This window comes from Lithobates pipiens, unplaced genomic scaffold (assembly GCF_037356315.1).
Source record: "Lithobates pipiens isolate NorthernLeopardFrog02 unplaced genomic scaffold, aLitPip1_a1.2 Scaffold_1, whole genome shotgun sequence".
Classification (NCBI taxonomy): domain Eukaryota; kingdom Metazoa; phylum Chordata; class Amphibia; order Anura; family Ranidae; genus Lithobates; species Lithobates pipiens.
The window spans coordinates 98691334-98710737 of record NW_027507685.1 but is presented as its reverse complement, the minus strand read 5'-3'; the positions used below and the strand labels follow the sequence as shown (position 1 = coordinate 98710737).

The 19404-nt window shown below is 44.5% G+C and overlaps 1 protein-coding gene across 1 annotated transcript in view; it reads left to right on the top strand.

Moving 5' to 3' along the window:
- LHX6 (LIM homeobox 6) overlaps positions 1-19404 on the top strand; it is a 225316-nt gene that overhangs the window by 148372 nt on the left and 57540 nt on the right. The window lies entirely within an intron of this gene.

The window sequence follows — 19404 nt, the reverse complement described above, 5'->3', positions numbered from 1 at the left end:
CATTATACATTTTTTTTTCTAACACCCTAGAGAATAAAATGGCGGCTGTTGCAATACTTTCTGTCACACCGTATTTGCGCAGCGGTTTTACAAGCACACTTTTTTTGGAAAAAATAAAAATTTTTGAATTAAAAAATAAGACAACAGTAAAGTTAGCCCAATTTTTTCACATATGGAGAAAGATAATGTTACCCCGAATAAATTGATACCCAACATGTCACGCTTCAAAATTGCAGCCCCGCTCGTGGAATGGCGACAAACTTTTACCCTTAAAAATCTCCATAGGCGATGTATAAAAAAATTCAACAGGTTGCATGTTTTGAGTTACAGAGGAGGTCTAGGGCTAGAATTATTGTTCTCGCTCTACTGATCGCGGTGATACTTCTCATGCGTGCTTTGAACACCGGTTTCGTATGCGTTCGCTTCTGCACGCGAGCTCTGCTTTAAAAAAAAAAAATCTTATTTATTTTACCTTTTATTTTTTATTTTTACAGTTTTGAACCTTCAGGGCCCTAGTACAACAAAACCATAAATCCTTACCCCTAGCTTGCCCGCCCCCCCCCCCCCCATGGTGTCAGAAGGCCTGGTCTCAAGTGAGATGTTTGTGACCCAGGTAGTTCCACCACCGGTGTCAGTAGTTTTAATTTTTGTTATTTTATTTTCTTTATGTTTCTTTACCATTTTACTTTATTTAATTATTTATTTTTTTACAATTTTATTTTTTATTGGTTTTTTTTTACAAATTTTTTAGGAGCCCCGATGGGGGGGCTTTTGTGAAAAATCAGGGGTTTGTTTTATTTAAAGGTGCTATGCGATGTTGTTAAACAAGTTCTTGACAGCCTTCCCCTCAAAAGCAGGTATGACGTGGGAGAGAGACCTTGGTTCCTTTGAAGAAGACCAGTGGGAGGAGGCACTTCAGGCTGTAAGCCAATTTTCCCTCAATGGTGACACACAGACTCATGCAATTATATATACTCTTGCTGGTGCATCTTACCTCGGTTAGGCTACACAATATGGTCTTATTGGATACTCCCACTTGCAGCAAATGCTCCAGGGATCATGGGGATCTGATCAATTTAATCTGGCGGTGTCCTAAACTAGATATCTATTGGGTGGGAGTACTGAAGAAGATAAATGCTGTGTTCCAGACTTCTATCCCACTTGAACCTAAACCATGCCTCCTGGGCATCTTATATGACTCCCAACTAGATGTCTCCATTAGAGAAGCAGTAGCTTGAGCCCCTTTTCAAGCCAGGAGAATGGTGCTTCAATATTGCAAGTCTACTGATTCTCCTTCTCATAAAGAATTGGTACATTGTATGGGTGAAACCCTTAGACTGGAGAACTACATCTACCATTACAGTGGACACAGCCACAAATTTGAAAACCTTTGGGGTCCATGGTTGGATACCGCAGGCCTGAGCCCACTAGAACTGGTGCTGGATAGGCTACTCATGGGTTAAGTTAAACTCCTTTAAAGGGTGAATTCTACCATACTTTGGTTAGAAGATGCGGCGATTAGGGGAGCCTGAACCTATTGTTTATCTATGACCTCACTGTATAACCATTGTGGGACTCAGGCAACCTAGATTCACACTATTGGTTTTGTTTAATGTTAATCGAAAAGTTCTCTGATGACGATTAAGGAACCTAAATGTCTATCTTGGAATTCTTGTAAACTCTGATATCTGTGCCTTTATTGTTTAATAAAACATTTCTTTATTTAATAAAAAAAAAATCAGGGGTCTAAACAGACCTCTGATGTTTCCCCTTTGACCCAGCATTTAATTTCCATCTCTGTAGCCTCAAATGCACAGAATGAATGGACAGGAACAGCTCTGTACAGAGGCTTCCCGTCCATTCATAAACTGAAGCATAGTAAACACAGTTTTCTATACCCCGGGTATGAATGGACAGAGTCAGTGATCATTACGGATCACCAACTCTATTCATTAAGACGAGGAAGGGGCCGTTAAAAGAGGAATTGGGGGAGTACACAGGAGCCCAATCACAGCAGGAGGTGGGCAGCTTTTGATTTTTTGTATGAACATTCCTATGAAAATCTACCAGTGTATAGCCAGCTTAATTAACAAATAGATAACATATAAGATAGATAGATAGATATATAGATAGATAGATAGATAGATAGATAGATAGATAGATAGATAGATAGATAGATAGATAGATAGATAGATAGATAGATAGATAATTTACTGTAGTATTGAAGTGATTTCGGCTATTTGACTTTTCTAATTTATCAATTTTGCTATGAGCACAAATTTAGCAGAAATTTTCAATTTTACCTATAAAGCTGGTTAGTTAAAAACAAAATTCAAAGAAAGGGTTCACTCATTTTTATTTATTTATTTAGAATTTGTGTTTTTTGGGGTGTATTTAGGGCAGGTTAGTTTATTTCATTTTGTATTCACTTTATTTCTTTTTTTTTCCTTTTTGAATATTTGGTTGTTATTTTTGTGCTGTCATTTCTTTTTTAATTAATACATTTATTTAGATGTATTTATTAGTTTTCATTGTTTTTCTTTCTGTGATAAAATGTAAAATAATGAGGCTAATGGGAGGCCATCATGAGGCTAATGAAAGGGCAATTATTGTAAAATAAAGAGGCTCATGAAAGGCACTAGGACAGGTCTAGGATAGTTGAAAAGAACCTTTGTAACTAGTGATGGACGAACTTCCGACGGGACGTTTCGCGAACGCGAAACGCGAACGGACACAAACGTTCGCGAAAACGACCGTTCGCCGCGGGCTCCATTGACTTCAATGGGAGGCGAATTTCGCAAACCTTTAGGTCGAATTTGCGGCCACGGGGTAATTATTAGGGGGTAGCACGTAGTCCCACCACCTGGACAATAGCATAATACATGTATGAGGTGAATTTGGGATCGATAACTACAAGCATTTTTTTTTTATTTGGGAAATTGTTCTGACAATTCAGGACTATGGAGCTAATGAAGGCAATGGAGGAGAGGGAAGGTCAGGGACCAGGGTAGGCAAACAAGAGGGTGCAGGAGATACAGAGCACTGACAGCAGCACCGTAATACAGAGCACTGACATCAGCACCGTGACATACAGCGCTGACAGCAGCTCCGTGACATACAGCGCTGACAGCAGCTCCGTGACATACAGCGCTGACAGCAGCTCCGTGACATACAGCGCTGACAGCAGCTCCGTGACATACAGCGCTGACAGCAGCTCCGTGACATACAGCGCTGACAGCAGCACCGTGACATACAGCGCTGACAGCAGCTCCGTGACATACAGCGCTGACAGCAGCTCCGTGACATACAGCGCTGACAGCAGCTCCGTGACATACAGCACTGACAGCAGCTCCGTGACATACAGCGCTGACAGCAGCTCCGTGACATACAGCGCTGACAGCAGCACCGTGACATACAGCGCTGACAGCAGCTCCGTGACATACAGCGCTGACAGCAGCTCCGTGACATACAGCGCTGACAGCAGCTCCGTGACATACAGCGCTGACAGCAGCTCCGTGACATACAGCGCTGACAGCAGCTCCGTGACATACAGCGCTGACAGCAGCTCCGTGACATACAGCGCTGACAGCAGCTCCGTGACATACAGCGCTGACAGCAGCTCCGTGACATACAGCGCTGACAGCAGCTCCGTGACATACAGCGCTGACAGCAGCTCCGTGACATACAGCGCTGACAGCAGCTCCGTGACATACAGCGCTGACAGCAGCACCGTAAGCAGCCCCAGGAGGAAGTCAGCACAGCACAGGGATGGTGTGATCCCCTCATAATAAGAACCCCCAGGAGGAAGTCAGCACAGCACAGGGATGGTGGGAGCCCCTCATAATAAGAACACCCAGGAGGAAGTCAGCACAGCACAGGGATGGTGGGAACCCCTCATAATAAGCAGCCCCAGTAGAAATATGACACCGCTCAACCTCTTCAAAGAGGAGGGTAGGGGCATATAGTACGGTGTGCTTTTTTGGGTCAGGGAAGTGAGCCAAATGAATTAAGAAGGTCTGTGTGCTTGATTCCAAAAATTGTTTATAGACATATACATGGTCTACTGATCACATGTGTTGAATTCCTCCGAGATCCATGCCTCATTCATTTTTAGAAATGTGAGGTAGTTAACACTGTGGTGAGCTAGGCGAGTACGCTTATCGGTCACAATCCCCCCTGCTGCGCTGAACGTCCTTTCGGACAGGACACTGGATGAGGGGCAAGCCAACAGTTCGATTGCAAATTGGGCAAGCTCTGGCCAGAGGTCAAGCCTGCCCACCCAGTAGTCTAGGGGTTCATCACTCCTCAGAGCGTCCACATCGGCCGTTAACCCAATGTAGTCGGACACCTGACGGTCTAGGCGTTCCCTGATGCTGGATCCGGATGACACCTGTCGATGGGTCGGCTGAAAGAATGACCTCATATCCGAAGTCACCAACACATCTTCAAACCGGCCTCTTCTTGCAGGCGCTGTTGGATTGGTACCCGCAAATCCTTCTCTGGGAGTGGGAATTGCTCCTCTGCCAGCGCACGCAAAAGCAGAATGCAGCATTTCTCGAAGCAAGGCCTGGAAGTGCTGCATTCTGACAGCCCTCTGCGACGGCGGTAACATTTCCGCCATTTTGTGTTTGTACCGGGGGTCTAAGTACGTTGCCACCCAGTACTGGTCCTTGACCCTCATGCTTTTTATACGGGGGTCCCTATTAAAACACTGGAGCATGAAGGCCCCCATTTGCACTAAAGTGGAAGCGGTGTGGTGGCCTGGCTCCTGCTCATCATCCAGGATAATGTCGTCCTCTTCATTCTCCTCTCCCCATCCTCGCACAACAGGGATCCCAGAAAGGTTTAAAGCATGCTCTTCTTGCTCCTGCTCATCCGCCCCGGCACCATCCTCCTCTGACTCCTCATCAGACTCCTGTTGTTGACTTGTCTCAGATAGAGTAGCCCCCCCTGGGAATTCATCCAGCATTGCGACTTCCTCATCTTCCCGCTCCTGCTCCTCCACAGCCTGATCAATGACACGACGCAATGCACGCTCCAGAAAGAAGGCATAAGGTACCATGTCACTGATGGCGCCATGGCTGCGACTGACCAGTTTGGTGATCTCCTCAAATGGCCGCAGAAGTCTGCATGTGTCGCGCATGAGCAGCCACTGGCGCGGTGAAAAAAAACCCAGCTCCCCAGAACCGTTTCTTTCGCAGAGTTCATACAGGTAGACGTTAACTGCACGTTTCTGCTGGAGCAGCCTATCAAGCATATAGAAGGTTGAGTTCCATCGCGTCGGGCAATCGCAAATAAGACGTCTGACCGGCAGATGGTGTCGCCGCTGAATGTCAGCAAGGCGAGCCATGGCCGTGTAAGATCTTCTGAAATGGGCCGAGATTTTCCTTGCCTGCCGCAAGATGTCCTGGACCCCAGGGTATTTGACAAGGAATCGCTGCACGACCAAGTTTAAGACGTGTGCCATGCACGGCACGTGCGTGATTTTGCCCTGTTTCAATGCGCTAAGCAGATTGGCACCGTTGTCACACACCACTTTACCAACTGTCAAATTGAGCGGTGTTAGCCACTCATCTGCCTGTGAACGCAAAGCTGAAAGGAGTGCCGGGCCAGTGTGGCTCTTTGCTTCCAGGCACAACAGACGCAGCACGGCATGGCAACGTCTCACCTGGCATGTGGAATAGGTTCTGGGGAGCTTGGGCGGTGCAGTGGAAGAGACGCTAGCAGCGGAAAAGGAGGAGGCAGCTGAGGAGGAGAGGGAGGAGGATGGAGTAGGAGGAGGAGAAGAAGAGTCAGGCCTGCATGCAATCCGTGGCGGTAAAACCAAATCTACACGGGTGCCACGGGTTACATGCTTGACGGCCGTCAGAAGGTTCACCCAGTGGGCAGTAAAACTGATATACCTTCCCTGCCCGTGTTTGCTAGACCACGTGTCTGTGGTCAGATGTATCTTGGCACCGACACTGTGTGCCAGAGATACATTCACTTGCCGCTGAACATGGCCATATAGCTCTGGGATGCCCTTCTCTGAGAAATACTTCCTTCCTGGGACCTTCCATTGTGGTGTTCCAATGGCCACAAATTTGCGAAAGGCCTCCGAGTCCACCAGTTTATATGGCAGTAGTTGGCGGGCTATGAGTTCTGACAAGCCAGCCGCCAACCGTTGGGCAAGAGGGTTATCCGGCGTCATCATTTTTTTACGCTCAAACATTAGGCCCACGGAAGCCTGCCTTTTTGCAGAAAAATGTGAGCTTGGCGTGATGGAAGGTGGAGTGGAGGACAATTGTGAGGAGAGAGGAGAAGGAGAAGTAGAAGACGAGGCTGGACGGTGAGAGCCTGCAGTGTGGCTTTGTGTGTTCCGTTGCTCCCACTGGGCTCGGTGATGGCTGCTCATGTGCCTTCTTAAGGCGGTCGTCCCTAGGTGAGTATTGGGCTTACCGCGACTAACGCGTTGACTGCAAAGATTGCAGATGGCAACGCTATTGTCAGCAGCGGACACGTTAAAAAAAGCCCACACTGCGGAGCCATGTGCCGGTGTCCTGGGAGCGCCAGATGTGACCGTACATGGTCGATGACTCGCTCCTGATACATTTGCAGTCTGCTTTGTCCCTGCTGTGCAATGTAAGTCATTGCTGCTTCTCCTCCCTATCTGCTGGTCCATATCTCCCTCTGAACTCCCCTCCTCTTCCTCTCTTGTGGGCACCCACGTGACATCACTAGACACGTCATCATCAACGTCACCTTCCCCACCGCTATAAGTAGAGTAGGCAGCAACACCGGGGACCAACCTCCTCCTTGGGCTGATCTGGGTACTGGCGTCAGACTGCTGAGTAGCGCTTGTTGCTACCTCCTCTTCCTGATCCAATACCAAGAGTGGCTGCGCATCAGAAATGTCCTCTTGATATGGATCGGAAAATAATTCCAGTGACTCAAGCGGAAGGTATGTGGTGGTGGTGGTGGTGGTCGTGTTGTTGGTGGTAGTGTCTTTGGGGGTGCACATAGCAGAGAGTGAAGAAGAGGGTGCAGATCGAGAGGATGAGGAGGGTGCAGAAGAGTAAGGCTGAGCGAGCCACTCAACCAAGTCTGGTGCATCCTTTAAAGTAATTGAACGCACCTTCTGCAACTTCCCACTTTGGCTCAAGCCTGTTGCTCCTGCCCTACCCCTACCACCCCTGCGGAAGGGCCTGCCTCTTCCTCTGCATGTCATTTTTTAAATGACCCTGTGACAAAACTCTTAGTCCCTATACCGCTGAAGGACTGCTGCAGTATAGGTGAGCGGTCAGCAGTGGTGCACGTCAACCCTATCTATTGTGGACCTATAGCGGTCCTTACAGAACAGCAGACTGTACCGCACTCAAGCCTATGTACCGTAGCACCCTATACCAAGTTACCAGTCCTTATAAGAACTTTTGTGGACCAAGCAGGTTGTGTATTAGTGTTTAGCAGACTGTACGTCAGTCCCTATACCGCTGAAGGACTGCTGCAGTATAGGGCAGCGGTCAGCAGTGGTGCACGTCAACCCTATCTATTGTGGACCGATAGCGGTCCTTACAGAACAGCAGACTGTACCGCACTCAAGCCTATGTACCGTAGCACCCTATACCAAGTTACCAGTCCTTATAAGAACTTTTGTGGACCAAGCAGGTTGTGTATTAGTGTTTAGCAGACTGTACGTCAGTCCCTATACCGCTGAAGGACTGCTGCAGTATAGGGCAGCGGTCAGCAGTGGTGCACGTCAACCCTATCTATTGTGGACCGATAGCGGTCCTTACAGAACAGCAGACTGTACCGCACTCAAGCCTATGTACCGTAGCACCCTATACCAAGTTACCAGTCCTTATAAGAACTTTTGTGGAACAAGCAGGTTGTGTGTTAGTGATTAGCAGACTGTACGTCAGTCCCTATACCGCTGAAGGACTGCTGCAGTATAGGTGAGCGGTCAGCAGTGGTGCACGTCAACCCTATCTATTGTGGACCGATAGCGGTCCTTACAGAACAGCAGACTGTACCGCACTCAAGCCTATGTACCGTAGCACCCTATACCAAGTTACCAGTCCTTATAAGAACTTTTGTGGAACAAGCAGGTTGTGTGTTAGTGATTAGCAGACTGTACGTCAGTCCCTATACCGCTGAAGGACTGCTGCAGTATAGGTGAGCGGTCAGCAGTGGTGCACGTCAACCCTATCTATTGTGGACCGATAGCGGTCCTTACAGAACAGCAGACTGTACCGCACTCAAGCCTATGTACCGTAGCACCCTATACCAAGTTACCAGTCCTTATAAGAACTTTTGTGGACCAAGCAGGTTGTGTATTAGTGTTTAGCAGACTGTACGTCAGTCCCTATACCGCTGAAGGACTGCTGCAGTATAGGGCAGCGGTCAGCAGTGGTGCACGTCAACCCTATCTATTGTGGACCGATAGCGGTCCTTACAGAACAGCAGACTGTACCGCACTCAAGCCTATGTACCGTAGCACCCTATACCAAGTTACCAGTCCTTATAAGAACTTTTGTGGACCAAGCAGGTTGTGTGTTAGTGTTTAGCAGACTGTACGTCAGTCCCTATACCGCTGAAGGACTGCTGCAGTATAGGGCAGCGGTCAGCAGTGGTGCACGTCAACCCTATCTATTGTGGACCGATAGCGGTCCTTACAGAACAGCAGACTGTACCGCACTCAAGCCTATGTACCGTAGCACCCTATACCAAGTTACCAGTCCTTATAAGAACTTTTGTGGAACAAGCAGGTTGTGTGTTAGTGATTAGCAGACTGTACGTCAGTCCCTATACCGCTGAAGGACTGCTGCAGTATAGGTGAGCGGTCAGCAGTGGTGCACGTCAACCCTATCTATTGTGGACCGATAGCGGTCCTTACAGAACAGCAGACTGTACCGCACTCAAGCCTATGTACCGTAGCACCCTATACCAAGTTACCAGTCCTTATAAGAACTTTTGTGGACCAAGCAGGTTGTGTATTAGTGTTTAGCAGACTGTACGTCAGTCCCTATACCGCTGAAGGACTGCTGCAGTATAGGGCAGCGGTCAGCAGTGGTGCACGTCAACCCTATCTATTGTGGACCGATAGCGGTCCTTACAGAACAGCAGACTGTACCGCACTCAAGCCTATGTACCGTAGCACCCTATACCAAGTTACCAGTCCTTATAAGAACTTTTGTGGACCAAGCAGGTTGTGTATTAGTGTTTAGCAGACTGTACGTCAGTCCCTATACCGCTGAAGGACTGCTGCAGTATAGGGCAGCGGTCAGCAGTGGTGCACGTCAACCCTATCTATTGTGGACCGATAGCGGTCCTTACAGAACAGCAGACTGTACCGCACTCAAGCCTATGTACCGTAGCACCCTATACCAAGTTACCAGTCCTTATAAGAACTTTTGTGGAACAAGCAGGTTGTGTGTTAGTGATTAGCAGACTGTACGTCAGTCCCTATACCGCTGAAGGACTGCTGCAGTATAGGGCAGCGGTCAGCAGTGGTGCACGTCAACCCTATCTATTGTGGACCGATAGCGGTCCTTACAGAACAGCAGACTGTACCGCACTCAAGCCTATGTACCGTAGCACCCTATACCAAGTTACCAGTCCTTATAAGAACTTTTGTGGAACAAGTGAGTTGTGAATGTTTAGCAGACTGCAGCAGAAGGGCAGCAGTCAAGTATAATATCCTTTCTATATTTGGAAGAAAGAATATTATACATGTACAAGCCTATTACTGTACCACTGATACCAGTCCTGAAAAGAACCTTTGTGGAACTAATAATAACAGCAAGTCTTTAAAATTACCCTCACTGCCTGACAACACTGCTTCCTTCCTGTCCCTATACAAATTGGCAAAAAAAGAGAACGATTAGTGGTTACTGGAACAGCTCTTTTGTGGACCTTGATAGTAACAGCTAATGATGATGATGATGATGATGATGATGAAAGACTAATCTGGCTGTCCCTGTAGCATACACCGTCCTTTCCCTTTCTCTAAACTAACAAAAGACACTCAGGCTGCTGCAAGAATCAGCAGCACAGCAAACCTATCAACACCTAACACCTATACCAGTCCTGAAAAGAACTTTTGTGTACCAAATAGCTAGTGGTTTATCTCTCCCTACTCCACACAGGAACCTGTCCCTATCTTAACAGAAGAAAGAATGTAAAATGGCCACCGGATCGGGTGTATTTATAGGTTAGGGGGAATGTACAAGTGTCCATGTGCTGTCATGTCTCAATTGGCTGTCCTGTATCACATGATAAACGTGTCACCAAAGGTTAAAGTTCTTGTATACATTAAACACGTAAGTCCGCCGCGGCGAACGACGGAAAAAGGCGTTCGAACGTGCGGACCGCGAATGTCGGAAATTCGCCGCGAAACGACCGCCGGGCGAACCGTTCGGCCATCACTATTTGTAACCCTTACGAGCCATCTAAAGCTCACTGATCTCACCAAAAACCACCAAAAAAACACCAATTTTACAGTTCCCTTTAATTCCAATGGATCCAGCCAAAATGGCAAAATTTTTCCAAAAAGCTTTATGTGCCACTAGGACTAAAACTCTCTTCTTTGTATAGCTCACAATGTCATTCTCTGACAGATAAAAGGACCAAATACCGTGACCAAATGTATCCTTTTCACACCTCTGCCCTATTATTTGGACTCATTTGTAAATAAGTTACTTGTCCCGTTGACCAAAAATTTTGTATCTGCATATACATTTCCTTGTTTGTTGTGGTTTTATCAATCTGTGCTCTTTGGTGTCCACTCTACTTGACTATAGTGTTCAATTTATTAAAAATTTTTTGTTGTGTTCAGTCATTTGCATAAAACCAAACCTGAATAAAGGAAACTTCTTCTGCCTTGCGACTCGTAGTATCGACACCTCTGCAGAGTTTCCGAAACCAAGAATGGAATTATGTAACTGGGACAGGGGGGTTTCACAACTTTCACACCTCTGATTCTGTTCTTGGACAATCAACATCTTGACACATTCCACACTGATTAGATTTTTTGCTGTGTTCAGTTATTTGTATGAAACCAAGCATAAAAAGAGGAAACCTCTTCAGCCACCCAGAAAGTATTCACAGTTCTTCACTATTCCAAAATGTATTAAATTAATTATTTTCCTCAAAATACAAACAATCCCCCATAATGACAACCTAAAAGAAGTTTGTTTGAAATCTTTGCAAATTTATTAAAAATAAAAAATCCCCATGTACAGAAGTATCACAACCTTTGCTCAGTCCTTTGGTGAAGCACCTTTGGCACCAATTACAGCCTCAAGTCTTTTTTGAGTATGATGCTAAAAGCTTGGCACATCAATTTTTGGGCAGTTTCTCACATTCTTCTTTGCAGGACCTCTCAAGCTCCATCAGGTTGGATTGGGAGTGTCGGTGCACAGCCATTTTCAGATCTCTCCAGAGATATTCAATCGGATTCTAGTCTGGGCTCTGGCTGGGCCACTCAAGGGCATTCACAGAGTTGCCCTATAGCCACTCCTTTCTTATCTTGGCTGTGTGCTTAGAGTCTTTGTCCTGTTGGAAGATGAACCTTCTCCCCAGTCTGAGGTCTGAATTGCTGTGGAGCAGGTGTTCATTAAGGATGTCTCAGTATAATGCTGCATTCATTTTTCCCCCAATCCTGACAAGTCTCCCAGTTCCTGCCACTAAAAAACATCCCCACAGCATGATGCTGCCACCACCATGCTTCACTGTATGGATGGTATTGGCCAGGTGATGAGTGGTGCCTGGTTTCCTCCAGGCATGACTCTTTGGCCCATGTAGGCCAAAGAGTTCAATCTTTTTTCCATCAGACCAGAGAATTTTGTTTTTGAGTCCTTCAGGTGCCTTTTAGCAAACTCCAGGTGGGCTGTCATGTGCCTTATACTGTGGAAAGGCTTCTGTCTGGCCACTCTACCATACAGGCCTAATTGGTGGAGTGCTGCAGAGATGGTTGTTCCTCTGGAAGGTTCTCCACTCTCCACGGAGAAACATTGGAGACCATCAGATTCTTGGTCACCTCCCAGCTCAGTTTGACTGGGCAGCCCACTCTAGGAAGAGTCCTTGTGGTTCCAAACTTCTTCCATTTACAGATGATGGAGGCCACTGTGCTCATTGGGACCTTCAAAGCTGCAGAAATGTTTCTGTACCCTTTCCCAGATCTGTGCCTAGATACAATCCTGTCTCAAAGGTCTACAGACAATTCCTTGGACTTCATGGCTTGGTTTGTGCTCTGACATGGTGTGTTAACTGTGGGACTTTATATAGACAGGTGTGTGCCTTTCCAAATCGTGTCCAATCAACTGAATTTACCACAGGTGAACTCCAATCAAGTTGTAGAAACATATCAAGGATGATCAGTGGAAAGAAGAGGCACCTGAGTGTCAGGGCAAAGGCTGTGAATACTTATGTACATGGGATTTTTTATTTTATTTTTTTGAATAAATTTGCAAAGCTTTCAAACAAACTTTTTTCACATTGTCATTATGGGGTATTGTTTGTAGAATTTTGAGGAAAATAATTAATATAATCCATTTTGGAATAAGGCTGTAACATAACAAATTGTCGAAAAAGTGAAGCGCTGTGAATATTTTCCAGATGCACTGTGTTTTCCTGACACTCATTAGAACTAAAGCAATGGCTTGGATAAACTATGAAACATTTTCATCATTACAGACCAAATCCAGTTAAATATGACTAACTACCTAGTGGCTGTAGCCAGTACTACTCCACTGACCAAGCCCATCTGATGCATTTCGCCCCACCCACTGAAGCTTAGTCATAGAGCTCTATGACCTCTATGGCTAAACTCTTGCTTGGAGTGGCATTTCAAGGTTTTTTAGGTACCAGTAGCTATACCATGACCTGGATAAATGAGAATCAAGGAAACCAATGGTTGTACTTATTAAAGGGGTTGTACTTATGGAAAAAAAAGATGTGGTGCGAAACGTGTCAAGGAGCGTGGTCAGTGGAGTAGCGCTGTCTGAGGCCGTATAACATTGCACATGGTTTGGGAGAGCGGTGTTCCGGATGCTTGATAGAGTTACCTCTGGATGTGCTGGTTTGGATGCCAGCGCCACTACTTTTGAGGACAAGGGGAAGTGAGGTTCTCCTCTCGTTTGGAGTGGCGATTCAAGGTTATTTTAGGCACCAATAGCTATACCATGACCTGGATAAATGAGAATCAAGGAAACCAAGGTGTGTACTTATTAAAAAAAAAAAAGATGCAGGGTAAAACGTGTCAAGGGGCATGGTCAGTGAAGTAGCACTGGTTGAGGCCATACAACACTGCACATGGGTTGGGAGAGCGGCATCCCAGTTGCTTGATAGCAATACTCCTGGATGTGCTGGTTTGGATGCTGGCGCTCCCCAGGGGAAGAGAGGTTCTCCTCTTGCTTAGAGTGGCATTTCAAGTTTTTTTTAGGTACCCGTAGCTATACCATGACGTGATTAAATGGGAGCCAAGGAAACCAAAGGGTGTATTTATATAAAAAGACAAGGCAATGCTAATTTTTTTTTTATTACTACCCCCTACTTGTTTTCCAAAGCTTGCACCTCAAAATATAATCATTTAGCCATGGCAAACACGGTGCAACACTCAGCATTAATAGGCTTACCATAACCCAATAGTAAAATAATGTCTAATGTGAGAATCTCTCGAGCTAAAGCTAAATACAAGAATAATATACACAACTCATCAACCAGGAAAACGGAGCCAAGGGATAAACTCCGAGCTCATGTACTGTACATCTTCCATATCTGGCAATCACTGTCCGAGGGCTTTGCCAACTTTACCTCTGATTATAATACAAATGAACATGTGTATGGGGGGGGGGAGAAGGGGCAGCGTGTGAATAGAGAAGCTGCAATGTATATATGAGTTACACAGAGACCAATCATTTCCTGTATACAAAGAAGAACATCTGCATCCCGCTTGACAAACGAATGTCTGCTGCGATAATGCAGATCTCTACGATGCAATGTATATACAAATCCAAAAAGCAATTAAAACATATTTTTCTGCCAAAGATAAGAGAGCTTGGAAAGCCCATTCTACCCACCAAAAATCTACTCTGGCCAAAACCACTGAACTAGCCAAATTGGAGATAGGGGCGGAGGGGGTGACTACGGGGGATTTTAGTGTCCCCCCCAACCAAAAAAATACATTTATTCTATTCTATTTCCCAACATTTTGCAATCTTTCTGTACTTGGGAAAGTTTGAAAATTAAGCTTAGTTTTTAGAGCATTGATAATATCCCTCCTTCCAACCTGCCCTCCTCCTAACCCCCTTTTTTCATTCTTTCTTTCCTTCTTCGCTCCTTTGCCCTCTCTCTCTGTTTTTCCTTTTCCCTTCCTTCCTTTCTTTTTCTTTCTTTCTTTTCTTCTTATGCTCCTTCTCTCTCCCTCCTTCTCCCTTTCTTTCTTTTTCCCTTCCTTCCTTTCTTTCTTTTCTTCTTATGCTCCTTCTCTCTTTCTTTCTTTTTTTCTTCTCTCTCTTTTTTTTCCTTCCTTCCTTTTTCTTTTTTTCTTCTTTCACTCCTCTCTCTCTCACTCTCTCTTTCTTTCCTTCTTTCTCATTTTCTCTCTTCCTTCTTTCCTTTTTATTTCTTTCTTTTCTTCTTCTCTCCTTCTCCCGCCCTCTTTCTTTCTTTCTTTCTATGCTTATTTCTTTTTTTCTCTCTTACTTGCTTCATTCTTTTTATCTTTTCTTCTTCGCTCCTCTCTCCCTCCCTCTCTCTTTCTTTCCTTCTTTGCTTATTTCTCCTTTTCTTTCTTCCTTCCGTCCTATTTAATTTTTTATTTTCTTCTTCGCTCCTTCTCCCTCCCTCTTTCTTTCTTTGCTTATTTCTTTTTTTCTCTCTTTCTTCCTTCATTCTTTTTTTCTTTTCTTCTTCACTCCTTCTCTCTCCCTCTCTCTTTCTTTCCTTCTTTCTCCTTTTCTCTCTTCCTTCCTTCCTTTCTTTTTCTTTCTTTTCTTCTTTTCTTCTTTCGCTCTTTCTCCCTCCCTCTTTCTTTCTTTCTTTGGTTATTTTTTTTTTTCTCTCTTACTTGCTTCATTCTTTCTTTCTTTTCTTCTTCGCTCCTTCTCCCTCCCTCTCTCTTTCTTTCTTTGCTTATTTCTCCTTTTCTTTCTTCCTTCCTTCCTTTTTATTTCTTTCTTTTCTTCTTCGCTCCTTCTCCCTCCCTCTTTCTTTCTTTCTTTGCTTATTTCTTTTTCTCTCTCTTTCTTCATTCTGTTTTTCTTTTCTTCTTCACTCCTTCTCTCTTCCTTCCTTCCTTTTCTTTTCTTCTTTCACTCCTTCTCTCTCCCTCCCTCTTTCTTTCTTTCTTTGGTTATTTTTTTTTCTCTCTTACTTGCTTCATTCTTTCTTTCTTTTCTTCTTCGCTCCTTCTCCCTCCCTCTCTCTTTCTTTCTTTGCTTATTTCTCCTTTTCTTTCTTCCTTCCTTCCTTTTTATTTCTTTCTTTTCTTCTTCGCTCCTTCTCCCTCCCTCTTTCTTTCTTTCTTTGCTTATTTCTTTTTCTCTCTCTTTCTTCATTCTGTTTTTCTTTTCTTCTTCACTCCTTCTCTCTTCCTTCCTTCCTTTTCTTTTCTTCTTTCACTCCTTCTCTCTCCCTCCCTCTTTATTTCTTTCTTTCTTTGCTTATTTCTCCTTTTCTCTCTTTCTTGTTTCATTCTTTTGTCTTTTCTTCTTCACTCCTTCTCACTCCCTCTCTCTTGCTTTCTTTGCTTATTTCTCCTTTTCTCTCTTCCTTACTTACTTTTTATTTCTTTCTTTTCTTCTTCGCAACTTCTCCCGCCCTCTTTATTTCTTTCTTTCTTTGCTTATTTCTTTTTTTCTATCTTTCTTCCTTCATTCTTTTTTCTTTTCTTATTCGCTCCTTCTCACTCCCTCTGTCTTTCTTTCTTTACTTATTTCTCCTTTTCTATCTTCCTTCCTCCCTTTTTCTTTCTTTCTTTTTATCTTTTCTTCTTAGCTCCTTCTCCCTTCCTCTTTTTTTTCTTTCTTTGCTTTTTTTTTCTCCTTTTCTCTCTTCCTTCATTCTTATTTAAATTTCTTCTTTGCTCTCTCTTTCTTTGCTTATTTCTCCTTTTCTCTCTTCCTTCCTTTTTTTTCTTCTTCGCGCCTTCTCCCTCCCTCTTTATTTCTTTCTTTCTTTGCTCATTTTTCCTTTTTCTCTCTTCGTTCCTTCCTTTCTTTTTCTTACTATCTTTTTTTCTTTTCTTCTTTGCTCCTTCTCCCGTCCTCTTTTTTCTTTCTTTGCTTTTTTCTCCTTTTCTCTCTTCCTTCCTCCTTTCCTTCATTATTGTTTTCTTTTCTTTGCGCTTTCTCCTTCCCTCTCTCTTTCTTTCTTTTTTTCTACCTTCCTTCCTTTCTTTTTCTTTCTTTTTTTTTTCTTCCTCACTCCTTCCCCCTCTTTCTTTCTTTCCTTCTTTCTCCCCTTCTTGCTAATGTCCTTCTTTGCTCCACCCACCCTTACTTATTTTTTTCCCCTTCTTTCTCATTTTTTATTAGTGCCCCCTACTCCAAAAAAAATTATCTATTTTATTCTAGATTATTCTTTTCCAATCTATTCTATTCCCAACATTTTGCAATCTTTCTGTACTTGAGAAAGTTTGACAATTAAGCTTAGTTTTTAGAGCATTGATAATATCCCTCCTTCCATCCTTCCAACCTGCCCTCCTCCTAACCCCTTTTTTCATTCTTTCTTTCCTTCTTCGCTCCTTCTCCCTCTCTCTCTGTTTTTCCTTTTCCCTTCCTTCCTTTCTTTTTCTTTCTTTCTTTTCTTCTTATGTTCCTTCTCTCTCCCTCCTTCTCCCTTTCTTTCTTTTTTCCTTCCTTTCTTTCTTTCTTTTCTTCTTATGCTCCTTCTCTCTTTCTTTCTTTTTTCCTTCTCTCTCTTATTTTTCCTTCCTTCCCAGGGGCGGATCCGGAGGGGGGTAACAGGGCAATTGCCCTCTCCGAGAATGCGGGTGATCAGGCAGTCAGCTCTGCGGGTGTCATTCTGGGTGGGCGGCTCCGTGTCTGACAGCCCGCGAGCGGTTCCGCGGGTGATGTTCCGGGCGGGCAGCTCAGCGGGTGACAGCGGCGGGTGATGTTGGGACAGCTGGGCGGCTCAGTGTTCGAGCAGGGGAGCAGGGAGATGACATCATTTCTTACTTCCCTGCATCTCTGCAGTTCCGCCCTCACTGTGCGGGAAGCAGTGGGCAGCAGAGAGATTACATTATCTCTCTGCTGCCTAATTTCACTCTGGGAACAATCCGCAATGTGTGGCAGGCAACATGGCAAGTGACAATCCGCAATGTGTGGCAGGCGACATGGCAAGTGACAATCCGCAATGTGTGGCAGGCGACATGGCAAGTGGCAATCCGCAACGTGTGGCAGGTGACATGGCAAGTGACAATCCGCAATGTGTGGCAGGCGACATGGCAAGTGACAATCCGCAATGTGTGGCAGGCTTAGTGGCAAGTGGCAATCCGCAATGTGTGGCAGGCTACGTGGCAAGTTACAATCCGCAATGTGTGGCAGGTGATGTGGCAAGTGACAATCCGCAATGTGTGGCAGGCTACGTGGCAAGTGACAATCCTCAATGTGTGGCAGGCTATGTGGCAAGTGACAATCCGCAATGTATGGCAGGCTACGTGGCAAGTGACAATCCACAATGTGTGGCAGGCTACGTGGCAAGTGACAATCCGCAATGTGTGGCAGGCTACGTGGCAAGTGACAATCCCCAACGTGTCGCAGGCTATGTGGCAAGTGACAATCCGAAATGTGTGGCAGGCTACGTGGCAAGTGACAATCCGCAATGTGTGGCAGGCGACGTGGCAAGTGACAATCCACAATGTGTGGCAGGCGACGTGGCAAGTGACAATCTGCGACATGTGGCAAGTGACAATCCGTAATGTGTGGCAGGTGACGTGGCAAGTGACAATCCGCAATGTGTGGCAGGTGACGTGGCAAGTGACAATACGCATTTGGTGACAAGTGACAATGTGCAGTGAGTGGCTTGTGTGACGTGGAAAGTGACACCCTCAGGGTTCCCACTGATTCTGCATTATGGTGAGATAAACCATTTATTTTTATATTACAATGTAATAATAGAAATAATACGCTTCAATCATCCTGACACCATAGCAATCATGGTGCCGTGATGACTGAAGCGACAATACCAGACATTTCCCCGATAAATTGCCCCCAAAAAAACATATTTTCTAGCAGTGCCCCTCCCGAGACTAGGCTCTGGATCCGCCTCCGTTCCTTCCTTCCTTCCTTTTTCTTTTTCTTTTTTCTTTTCTTCTTTCACTTTTCTCTCTCTCCCTCTCTCTTTCTTTCCTTCTTTCTCCTTTTCTCTCTTCCTTCCTTCCTTTTTATTTCTTTCTTTTCTTCTTCTCTCCTTCTCCCTCCCTCTTTATTTCTTTCTTTCTTTTGCTTATTTCTCCTTTTCTCCCTTTCCTGCTTCATTCTTTTGTCTTTTCTTCTTCACTCCTTCTCACTCCCTCTCTCTCTCTTTCTTTCTTTCAAACTTTGCTTATTTCTCCTTTTCTCTCTTCCTTCCTTCCTTTTTATCTCTTTCTTTTCTTCTTCGCTCCTTCTCCCGCCCTCTTTATTTCTTTATTTCTTTGCTTATTTCTTTTTTTCTCTCTTTCCTCCTTCATTATTTTTTTTTCTTCTTCGCTCCTTCTCACTCCCTCTCTCTTTCTTCCTTTCTTTGCTTATTTCTCCTTTTCTATCTTCCTTCCTTCCTTTTTCTTTCTTTCTTTTTATCTTTTCTTCTTAGCTCCTTCTCCCTTCCTCTTTTTTTTCTTTCTTTGCTTTTTTTCTCCTTTTCTCTCTTCCTTCATTCTTATTTTAATTTCTTCTTTGCTCTCTCTTTCTTTGCTTATTTCTCCTTTTCTCTCTTCCTTCCTTTTTTTTTCTTCTTCGCGCCTTCTCCCTCCCTCTTTCTTTCTTTCTTTCTTTTTTTCTTTTCTTCTTTTTCTCTCTTCGTTCCTTCCTTTCTTTTTCTTTCTTTCTTTTTTTCTTTTCTTCTTTGCTCCTTCTCCCTTCCTCTTTTTTTCTTTCTTTGCTTTTTTCTCCTTTTCTCATTTTCTCTATTCCTTCCTTCTTTCCTTCATTATTGTTTTCTTTTCTTTGCTCTTTTTCCTTCCCTCTCTCTTTCTTTCTTTTTTTCTACCTTCCTTCCTTTCTTTTTATTTCTTTTTTTTTTCTTCCTCACTTCTTCCTCCTCTTTCTTTCTTTCCTTCTTTCTCCCCTTCTTGCTACCGTCCTTCTTTGCTCCATCCCTCCCTTACTTCTTTTTTTCCCCTTCTTTCTCATTTTTAATTTTTTTTGGGGAGGGGGGAATCTTAGTGCCCCCTACTCCAAAAAAAATATCTATTTTATTCTAGTTTATTCTATTCTAATC